This window comes from Cololabis saira, chromosome 24 (genome assembly GCF_033807715.1).
Source record: "Cololabis saira isolate AMF1-May2022 chromosome 24, fColSai1.1, whole genome shotgun sequence".
Lineage (NCBI taxonomy): Eukaryota > Metazoa > Chordata > Actinopteri > Beloniformes > Belonidae > Cololabis > Cololabis saira.
The window spans coordinates 22,737,332-22,748,881 of record NC_084610.1 but is presented as its reverse complement, the minus strand read 5'-3'; the positions used below and the strand labels follow the sequence as shown (position 1 = coordinate 22,748,881).

Below are 11,550 nucleotides of genomic sequence, written 5' to 3'. Positions count from 1 at the left end.
AGATTAGATGGGGGAAAAAACCTGTTAAATTCTGTCTCCTATCTGAGTCAAGGACCACAGAACTCTCCTATTTCAAAATGTTCTTTTTTTCAACCCAAGTGGGTTATGGTTTTATTAAAGTAACACCACACAAAACTGTCCGTGCATATACACAGGTGTGTCCCATCAGCCTCTCCACCCTGCCAGCCTTGATAAGGAGGACTGGGAGACTGCAGCTGGGTCGGACTGAGAAGCTGCTGCAGAGAAGCAGAAACTGCTGGTCGTGGTGCTTGTGCACGTGTGGTGGTGTCGTGAGTGAAATAAAAGGGTTCTGCACAAAACTCTGTGTCCTCCTCTATCCTGTCGGTCGGACCCCCGTAGCACTGGCATTGCTACACTGGCGCCCAACGCAGTGTAGCAATGCGAGTGCTACAGGGCCCGACCGACAGGACAGAGAGGACACGGAGCTTAGTGCAGAACCCTGTTATTCACCAGAACACCTTAGACACGTGCTTCCAGCTCCTTCACAGCAGACATCAGCAGCAGCTCCTCCGACCTCACCAGGTGCAGCTTCAGTCTCTTTATAAGGCTGGCAGGGTGGAGAGGTTGACGGGCCACACCTGTGTCCCGTCAGCCTGAGTGGCTGCACCTCCTCCACCCTGCCACAATTTGCATTTACACACCATCAATAAACCTGTGATGAAAGGCCTCAATGAACAGTAACATCAGGATGAAATGCAATCTTCCCCAGCAGCACGTGTGCACACACGCCACAGTGAACAAATCCATGTATTTTATTGCATTTACTTTTATTGAAACAAGTCAAACGTTCATCAGTAGTTGCAGAAGTTGTACGTGCAGCATCGTAGGTGAGGGGATCGCGGTTGGGTCCAGCAACGTCTCTTGCCCATGCAACCACGCACTGAGTAGTCTGCAATGAAAAGTTGAGAAAGAAAGGTATTAAATTATACTCTGAATGGGAACTTATTCTATTTTCATATAGAAAAACAAAGCATTTTAAGTAATCAAGCAAATGTATTCTAACATATCACATTCAAGACATGTCAGCCGATGCCTGACATAAACTATACAAACATATTATCAACACAAGCTAAATAAAAAAAAGTAAGAAAATAAAATATAATAAAAAGAAAGAAAGACATAGAAAGCAATCAGTTTCACACTAGGGGTCTTCAAAAAAGTCCTGCAGGCCTTCCCAGAATTTCCTGGTCTACATGCAGTCAAAGAAAGGTGGTTGGTAGTTTCTGTTTTTAGGATCATTATTATTTAGGATTTTAAAAAGGACTTGTTTTGTCTTGGGGCTTACAGTTTAAAATTAGAGTCTAAAATTAAACTGCAACATAGCAAATCTCCCTTCCGTTTCCACTAAACTCTCTTATAGAAGAGATCTCCTCAATTATAAATTGTTTGTCCTAACATCTCTGTAATGCTTTAGATAATTGATTAATCATGAATTAGTTTTCCAGTGGAACCATCCAACCTCCATCAAGAACTTTCTTAGAGGACTTACTTCCATATGAGACGGCAGCACATACATCACTTCTACTCCTACAGGTTTGTGTGGAGGTAGGACTGCACATTCCTTTCCCAAATCTAAAGCATTTGTTGCATGTCAGAGCTTCTCCTGTGAAACAGTACAGAAACATAGTAAGTACTGTCCTTTTGTTATTTTTGTTGTTGTTTTATTGTTTTTTTTTTTCAGCGGCTGCAAAATCACAGCAATCGAAGAAACTGTGCTACAATCACTGCTTTTAAGAAGTTGGGTGGTAAAAATCAATGCTATAATCAGTTTGAGCAGCTGCCGTACTAGAAAAGCAGAGAATTATATCTTATGATCACACAATTGTTGAGACATGTAGAAATGGTTGGCTGGATCCCACACACCTTGACACAGAAGCATCAGGAGAAGGATGGCACATACTGCAGTTCTCATCTTGTAGTCTGGAGAAGACAGGCTCTGGTCCTGAGAGCTGGAAACAAGTACAGCTGGTTTAGACACACAATCCTGGACTGATGGAGATATTTGTACCCACTCCATCATCCTTAGAACTGGCTGATGCAAAAGGGTTGAGATGGATGCCGATCAAAAATGATAAATTGTCAGGGTTCAAACTTATAGATGGTGTCTGAATGGCTTCAGACAAATCAAATCAAATCAAATCAAACTTTATTTATATAGCACTTCTCATACAAATAATGCAACACAAAGTGCTTAACATAAAACAAATAAACATAAAACTTATTAAGAGTCACTCCCAGCATGGAGGCTCCCCATGAGGAAACACTGGAGATAAAAGCTACAAGAAACCAGGATAAAATACACTAAAAGAGTTTAAAAAAGTATAACATAACATAAAATCATAAAAGTGTGTCTAGAAAGCAAGACATTAAAAACTAAAAGAATAAGACAGTAGAATGTATAAAATAGACCATAAATAACGACTAAAATATTTAGATAAAACATGAAATTAAACAAAAATAAAATATGATAAAAAAGGATAAACTAAATATAAAACAGAGCAGTAAGATCCAATAAAAATAAGGGTGAGCATAAGAAATTTAAAAGAGTTAAATGAGTCAGTTAAAAGCCTGATTAAAGAGATGGGTCTTGAGCCTCTTTTTAAAAACATCAACAGTCTCTGCGGCCCTGAGGTTCTCCGGGAGGCTGTTCCACAATCGGGGACCATAAAAACTGAATGCCGCCTCCCCGTGTGTCCTGGTTCTAACTTTTGGTATGGTTAAAAGGCCAGCACCGGAGGACCTCAGGGTCCGCGAGCGTCGATAGGGTAAAAGTAGTGCAGACAAATAAGAAGGCCCAAGACCATTAAGACACTTAAAAACCAGTAAAAGAACCTTAAAATCGATCCTGAAGCGCACGGGGAGCCCATGCAGCGATCTTAAAACAGGTGTAATGTGCTCCCGCCCTCTGGTCCTCGTCAGCACGCGTGCGGCTGAATTCTGTAATAATTGTAGGTTCTTAATACTCTTTTTAGGAAGACCAGAGAGCAGGGCATTACAATAATCTAAACGACATGAGATAAAAGCATGCATTAGCACCTCCGTACTAGCCTGAGACATCAGTTGAACACTTCTGCATGAAGATTCAGTCAATAAGGTTCTGAAAATGATGCAATAAAATTGTAAAATTGAAGTGTTCGATATAAATCAGAAAACGTGAGTCCATATTGCAGAGAAAATGTTTTGTATTTTGAACAATTTCAATTTAATACATTTTAGTTTTATTTATAAAAGTCAAAAAGCCAATAAAATAATAATAAGAAGAAAATTTCTAATAATAATAATAATTATTGTTACAATTGATATAATGCAATCCCCCATCCAGAACAAGCACCAGGAAAAATCTCCCCTTCAACAAGAAGAAACCTCTGGCAGAACCAGACTCAGGAAGGATGGCCGTCTGCTCCAACTGACTGAAGATTAATACATATTTATCAATGCAGTCATTTGGAGACAAAAAAAGAGAAAACTTTTAAGAAAAAAACAACCTCATAGCCCCATTAGGGGGTTAATACAATGTATGTGTGCAACCATTTACTCCAATACAAAGGGTGGAAAAAGATGCCAGGTTTTCCCACTGTAAAATAGTCACTACAATAAACATACATTAAGAAAAAAAGATTAGAAAAACATAGGGGTGTAACAATACACTAATCTCACGATACGGTACGATACACGATATTGAGGTCATGATAACAATACGATACGATATTATAGCAGTATTTTTTAACAACTTTGATAGAGGAATATATGACTGGAAAAAATTGTCTTTTATTTGAAAGACACATAATACAAAACAATACTGTACGTTTGCCCTATTGTTTCAGTTTGTAATGCTTTATAACTGTTTAAGTTTTAAAGAGAAAGCCAGGCCAACCATTTTCCACAAACTGAACTAAAAGTAAATGTCAGGTTTGCATTATGATCTTCAGTTTCATACAAGTACAAATATTTTGCCACAAACTGAATAGTTTCTCTCATGTATGATTTGACTTTTTTCTTTTCCAGAAATTTAACAACTAAAATTAAATAAATAAATACAAGTAAATAAATACATACAATTTTATATCATAAAAAAGATTGATTCATGCTCACCTTATAAGTGTAAGAGGAGATTTATTTTTGTTCAGAAGGTTATTTTGGTAATTCAGGGTTCATTATTTTATAAATATATTCTTTATATTCTGTAAATCAGGGACTATAATTACACTAGTCAGTATATCAGTTGTTAGTATGTTTTAGATTGGGCGGAGTGATACAGCACTAGGTGTTGTGTTGATGTTCTGAAATCCTACGCTGTTGAGCGGACATTGAAGTACACGCAAACCCACGCAGAAGTTGTCCCGTGTTTATCCTACTCACGACCCCAAAAAGGTTTAATTTAATAAGGTATGGCTTAACTCTACACCAGCCTTACATAAGTAAAGGTTCAGAGCTCAAAACAGGACCGCAAAACGGGACTACTTTCTTCTGAGCGGAGTAAGATTTTGGTCCGCAGCCGCCGGTCGGATGCACGTTTCTAGTCAACACAATAGATTAATATATTAATAACCCAATATCGCGATACAGGTTGTCACCTCCACGACACGTATCGTGACGTTTTTGTATCGCGAAATTTCGTGGCACGATATATTGTTACACCCCTAGAAAAACAGCATGTTGGTGAAAATGTACCTGTACAGTGGAGGGTTGGGTTGCACCTTTGTCTTCTGAGGATGAATTTAAAATGTTCGTCTCTGCCTTCAATAAAGAAGTGTTGTCTTTACAGTCTGCTCACTCTTTTAATACTCGTGCATCTACCTGAAGAGCCGGCCCTTTGTCCTTCTGACACAATGTGATTGGGCAACACTGACTACAACAAAATGGCTTTAAAAAGAGGAACATTCCCAGAAACATTGTGTCTGAGGATTTGACAGAGGCTTTGATGAAGCAATATTACGGACAAAAGACAGCCATTGAACAATATAACGGCACATTACTTTCTTCATGTTTCTGGTTACGATGTTGCTTTCTTTCTTCACTCTGACAGTTGTGACCCCTTTAAGGTCACATGATCATGATCCTCAGTCTTGTTGTGGAAGAAAAGATGTATTGTAACTTGCTCTGAGGAGGAGACAATAATTCAGACAAACATTCAAAAGTGGAATAATGATCCTGATCCCAAAGTTGGAGAATATTCTACCTGCTACACCACGGTGAATTCATGAGCAAAGAAGAAACACATTGCAAAGCCCTTTGTAGAATCTATATCCGACCACTTGTTCACCTTGAAGCGTTTGTTCTAAGTTGCTGTGTGCAGGCTCCGGTGCGACGTCACCTATGTTACCTGCTGATCCTGCAGGTGAAACGTGAAGTCATCAGTAAATTTGCAAACAGAACAACTCCTGAAATATCCCCCATGCCTCCTTTTCTGCCCAAAACCATCTTTGTCTACTGGTTTTTATCATCTTTTATTTACTTTTTCCTCTCATTTGTACTGCAATAAAACATTTACATTCAAATCAGTTCAGTAATAGTATATTAATCCATAAAAGTTCTTGAAAAAGAAAAGTCTTTGTTGTGAATAAAACCTGTCCACATGTGTTTTTTGGATCTGGAGAAGGCATTTGACCATGTCCCTCGTGCCATTCTGTGGCTCGGTGAGTATGGAGTCCGGGGCCCTCTACTGAGGGCTGTCCGGTCTCTGTATGATCGGAGCAGGAGTCTGGTTCACATTGCCGGCAGTAGATCAGACTTGTTCCCGGTGCATGTTGGACTCCGGCAGGGCTGCCCTTTGTCACCGGTTCTGTTCATAACTTTTATGGACAGGATTTCTAGGTGTATCAGTGACTGTGAAGCGCCACCTCAGGCACCGCCTTTTGTTCACACCTCCTGGACTACAAAGCCCAGCGGTTTTGTAGGCTTTTCTTACACTTCCCAAACAAAGCGGCCATTTCACATAATCACAAAAGTTCATAAGAGTTCAAAGTTCACGTAATCACATGGCGGTGGCTCAACAGAGGAGTCAGCTGAGGTGGTTTGGGCATCTGTATCAGATGATGCTCCTTGGCGCCTCCCTAGTGGGGTGTTCCAGGCATGTCCCTCCTCCCTAGGGAGGTGTTCCAGGCATGTCCCTCCTCCCTAGGGAGGTGTTCCAGGCATGTCCCTCCTCCCTAGGGAGGTGTTCCGGGCATGTCCCTCCTCCCTAGGGAGGTGTTCCAGGCATGTCCCTCCTCCCTAGGGAGGTGTTCCAGGCATGTCCCGCCAGAAACAGACCCCGGGGAAGACCCAGGACACGCTGGAGAGACTAATAATAATAATAATAATTTAATAATAATTTCAATTTATATAGCGCTTTTCACCTGAAACGACAGATCTCAGAGCGCTTTACAAAGACTATGTCTCTCAGCTGACCTTGTGTTTATTTTATACATATTTGTCACAGCTTCTGGTTGCAAAGGTCTGTGCTCGGACTCCTTCCTTCACTGTCATTCTGTTCTTTTGATAAGTCATCTTCTTTATTAATTATTAATAACTATCGTAAGACCATTTTTAATAACTGAACCAGCGCTCCCTTTGTGGCACAAGATAAATAGTTCCCCCTGTGAGGCTTTAATATACCAGCTTTGCGTCAAATCCTTGTAAAATAATCCAATATTAATTTTGATTTAAAATAAAAACAAATTCTTTTTTTAATTTGATTTTTTTTTCTCATTAATTTAGTTTATTTAATTTTTGTAATTATTTTTAATTTAAAAATTACTCATTGTTTATTTTATTTATTACTTTTTTCCATTATTACTGTTTTTTTTTATTTTTTATGGTACATTTTTTATTTTTTCATGGTAAATTCTTATGTGAACGTTAAAATGTAAATGTAGACTTTCATGAAAATCCCAGAGTTCATGTGATTTAATCTGTAGACGCGACATGAAGTGTGTTCATGTGATAAAATATATATATATATATATATATATATATATATATATATATATATATATATATATATATATATATATATATATATATAATATATAAAATAATTCACCTGTCTCAAATGAAACCTAAACCAATTTCTGGGATGAAGAAGAGAAGAAACTCCCCAGCTGTCCTCAGTGTAGACGGACGTTCATACCGAAACCTGAGTTGGGGAAAAGCACACTCCTCAAGACGCCTTTGGACCTGTATGAGAACTGTACCGAGCTGATAACATCAAGGAAAATGGCTGAGGAGCAGATCTGGGGCATAGTCCACTGATAAAAACATGCACACGTGATGAAAAATACACCTCCTTCATTATCCAACACCTTCCCTGTCCCCTGCAATAACTCTTTTATTCACATTTTTATTCAAACAACCAAGAACAGCTTTGAGTCCAAGTTAAACATGTATCTGTGTTATTGTTGAGAAACTCACGTTAAAACGACCTGGAAACCTGGAATGTGACACTGATACTAGTTTGAAACAGGAATGTTTCCTGTGTTGAAAGAGTTCAAGTGTTTTTATCTCAGACATCTTATCCTGCTGGACTCTGAGCCTCATAAACCGGCAGATCCAGTCTGAGCACGTTTCCTGGTTCCCTCCCCTGCAGATATGCAGCTTTAAGACGGATCTGAACAACACAGAGCTGTCAGCCTCCGTTCTCTGCACACCTGATTTGTAGATCAGAGCTCAGACTATTTTCAACTTGAGGAAGTAAAACTGTCTCAGTCTCAGTTATCGAGAGGAGAAATGGCGCAGAAAGGAGAACAGCTGGACCAGGAAACCTTTTTTTGTTCGATCTGTTTGGATCTTTTAAAGGATCCGGTGGCTATTCCCTGTAGACACAGTTACTGTATGAACTGTATTAACAACTTCTGGGATGAAGGGGCGAAGAAACTCCCCAGCTGTCCTCAGTGTAGACGGACTTTCACACAGAAACCTGAACTGGTGAAAAACACCATGTTAGCAGCTTTAGTGGAGCAGCTGAAGAAGACCGGACGCCAAGCTGCTCCTGCCGATCACTGCTATGCTGGACCTGAAGATGTGGCCTGTGATGTCTGCTCTGGAAAAAAACTGAAAGCCACCAAGTCCTGTTTATTCTGTCTGGCCTCTTACTGCGAGAAACACCTTCAACCTCATCATGATTCATCTACATTCAAGAAACACAAGCTGGTGGATCCCTCCAAGAACCTGCAGGACAACATCTGGATGGTAGCAGGAGGGGCCCCTCGCCACAAGGCCCATGAGGTGGCCACGCCACGTGTCGAGTGCGCCCGAACCCCGGACGGGACAGGCACACCGGAGAGCACATAAGCCTTCTGAATAGTGTCCACAATCCAGTGGGACAGGCGAGACTTCGATAATGGCCCGCCAAGACAGCTCGAGTTAAAGCAAACAAAAAGCTGATCGGTCTTCCTGATGGCCTGCGTGCGCCGTATGTACTCTGTCAGGGCCCTGACAGGGCATAGCACGGGCAGGAGCTGCTCATTCGACTGTCCCACCTCAGAAGAGGACAGTGACCACAGCTCAACTGTCTGGGACAGATGAAACTCAGACAGAACTTTATGCAGAAAAGCTGGATTGGGGCGGAGGACAACCCCCGAGCCATCCGGCAGGAACCTGCAGCAGTCACTGTGAACAGACAGTGCATGGAGCTCGCTCACCCTCCTGGCAGAAGTCACAGCCAGCAGAAATGCGGTCTTAAACGAGAGCCATTGCAAATCAGCAACCCCAAGGGGCTCGAAGGGGGAATGCTGAAGTGCACCAAGGACGATATCCAAGTCCCAAGGAGGGACAGAAGGTCCAGTCCTACGAACCGCAAGCCTCTGGGCACCCTTAAGGAATCGGGAAATCAGGGACTCCTGATTCTCCACTCCCCCGGTGTCGGCCCTCCTCTCGACATGAGGTCCGCTGCTGTGTTCAACGTTCCCGGCACGTGCACCGCCCTGAGCGAACAGAAGAGGGGGTGAGCCCACTGCCACAGTGTGGTTGCCAGCTTGCATAGGACAGGGGAGCCCAGACCCCCCTGTCTGTTGATGTAGATGTAGTCCGCCGCTACTGTGCTGTCGGTCCTGACAATGACATGGTGACCCCTCAGTCTTGGCAGGAACTGTCTGAGTGCCAAGAGGACAGCTTTCAGCTCCAGGACGTTTATGTGCTGGGGCATCCAGCGACCGCTCCAGCGGTTGTTGACCCCGCAGCCTTCGTGGACAGCGCCCCAGCCTATTTGGGTTGCGTCTGTGAATACCAGTTGGCGATACACCACCGGTCCCAGAGCACTCCCGTTCGCCAGATTGGCCGGATCCCTCCACCAGGAAAGGGCCCTGTGGAGCCTCCGAGAAACCACAACCGTGATCCGGCGGGACATCTGTGGGCACAGGCCCAGGCCCAGCAGGCACCGCTGGACAGGTCGCATATACAGGAGGGCAAGAGGGATAACCTGCACCATGGCTGCCATCAGGCCCATGAGACGGAGGCAGAGTCCCCAGCTGACCCGAGAGCGCAGCTGAAAGTGGCTGAGGCAGGCCGAGAAGGCCTGCTGCCTCTCCTGAGTCAGCATGATAACCGCCCTCCTGGAGTCCAGAACCGTACCCAGGAAGGTTGTCACCTGAGAAGGCTGGAGCTTGCTCTTCCTGTAGTTCAAGCGCAGGCCCAGGGTCTGAATGTGCTCCAGGAGCAGGGCCACATGGTGGTGGCAGAGCTCCTCCTCCTCCTCCAATCGTCGAGGTAATTGAGGATGCGGAGCCCCTGCAGCCTCATCGGCGCGAGGACCGCATCCATGCATCGGGTAAATGTCCGGGGAGCCAGGGATATGCCGAAAGGCAGGACCCGAAACTCGAACCGTCTGCCCTCGAAGCCGAACCTCAGAAACCGCCAGTGCCCCGGCCAGATGGGTATCTGGAAGTACGCATCTTTGAGGTCCACAGTGGCAAACCAGTCCCCCATGGTAATGGCCAGGGGGGGCCACACCCAGAGCCCTGGCCGCCCTGCCAATAACCTCATTGAAATGTGGGGTCGAAGAGCTTCCATCTTCTGCGCCGACCCCACTTTGCCCACAAGACAGGTCATCATCGTCGTCAGAAAAGACTGTCTCCACGTCGACCTCGTCTTCCACCTCCTCCAACCCCAGAGGGGGGGGGGGGGGTTCATGGACTCAGATGACCCACCAGACCTTCATCTCTGATATCATGTCTGCATTCACACTTGTTTCCTCATTCATTAGCAAACAAAATGGTCTTATCTTCTAAAGATACAAATATTTTTTAGACTCGAGCACAAAGTAAATGATTTCAGAAATGTTACTGACCAGCAGCAACACAGCCAACAGTTCAGTAAAGCCTCTAGTTGGTGTAAACTAGTGTGTTGGGGCCGGTAGTAATAGCTGCAGGACCAGACTAGATCTGCAGATCAGATGTTGTTGATGTCTAAATCTGTTGAGGATGTTTCATGTTCAACAATCCTGATATTTAGTAAGAAATAAAACTTCTGATGTTTTAACAAAGTCTTCATTCCAGGATTTGACTCAGATCTGAGGGAGAAAACATGAATCTAATATTCAAGTGAAACTGAGGCAGTTTTCCTCCTGAAACATCCCAAAGTACAGAGATCGTGTTCTCAACAGATCATATTTTTGGATTTAAATGTGTCTTTACTGATTTCACTGCTCTTGTTCTGGCAAGACTTCACTCAGAAAAAAATACTTTAAATCTCCACAATCCTCTTTTCCTGTTAAATAAAGATGAAATAAGTGAATTAAAACAGTGAACAGTTGAATCTCAGTTAAATGGACCCGTCTTGGGTGCAGGAGCCACTGCAGGAACATGTTCTGCTTGGAAGATGCTGCGGGACAGTACCAGCGGTGCAGCGGTTCAGCTTCACTCTGCAGGGTGGAGACCTGGGAACGTGGCTCAGGAAACCTCCCAAGATGCGTCACTTTACCGTCAGCATGTTAACAACTGAGTGCACGTTGTGACACGAGATGTAGTAAATGTTTGACTTTTAATCAGCCGTGAAGCCTGAGAGCAAGGGTCAAGTAAACTTTGAGTTTCCATGTGCAGGTGAACAGAAGCAGCAATAAAAATGAATCATGATGGAGACAGAAGAAACATGTGACCTCCACTCTCCAGGGGTTAAGTTCAGGGGAACATATCAGCCTGTGGTAAAGTGGAAGTGACTGCTGGGTTCAGCAAACGCTGGTTTATCACAAGCTGCAGACTGCTGAGCTTCACTTCATAACACTTCACATTTCATCATTTACAATATTCATGTTTTACTTCTTTTTTTAGTGTTTCTCCTGTTGATGTAACTTTCTGTCCTGAACATTTTATCCTGGTTCACGTCTGCAACCTCAGGACCTGGACACAGTGAAGATCAGGAGTCTCGGGAGTGACGTCACACCGCCCCCTACAGGAAGATGGTTACATGACATGTAGTGAGGTTTTCAAAGAGGAAAGAAGTCTCCAAAGTAAAATTTCCATGAACAAGGATTTTTTTTATTGCAGTGTTCGAACAATTATAGACAACTTAGAAAACAGTTCACACATGTTTTGGTGCTTTAGTAAACTACACCAT

At 43.2% G+C, this 11,550-nt stretch overlaps 1 long non-coding RNA gene across 1 annotated transcript; it reads right to left on the bottom strand.

The window, feature by feature from the left end:
• Positions 1 to 668: 668 nt before the first annotated feature.
• LOC133425292 (uncharacterized) lies at positions 669 to 4,758 on the bottom strand. Its single transcript, XR_009770951.1, has 4 exons — positions 4,693 to 4,758; positions 1,885 to 1,970; positions 1,511 to 1,624; positions 669 to 910 (listed from the first exon to the last, which is right to left on the bottom strand). It is a non-coding gene; the product is annotated as an uncharacterized LOC133425292 (long non-coding RNA).
• Between the last annotated feature and the right edge of the window lie 6,792 nt (positions 4,759 to 11,550).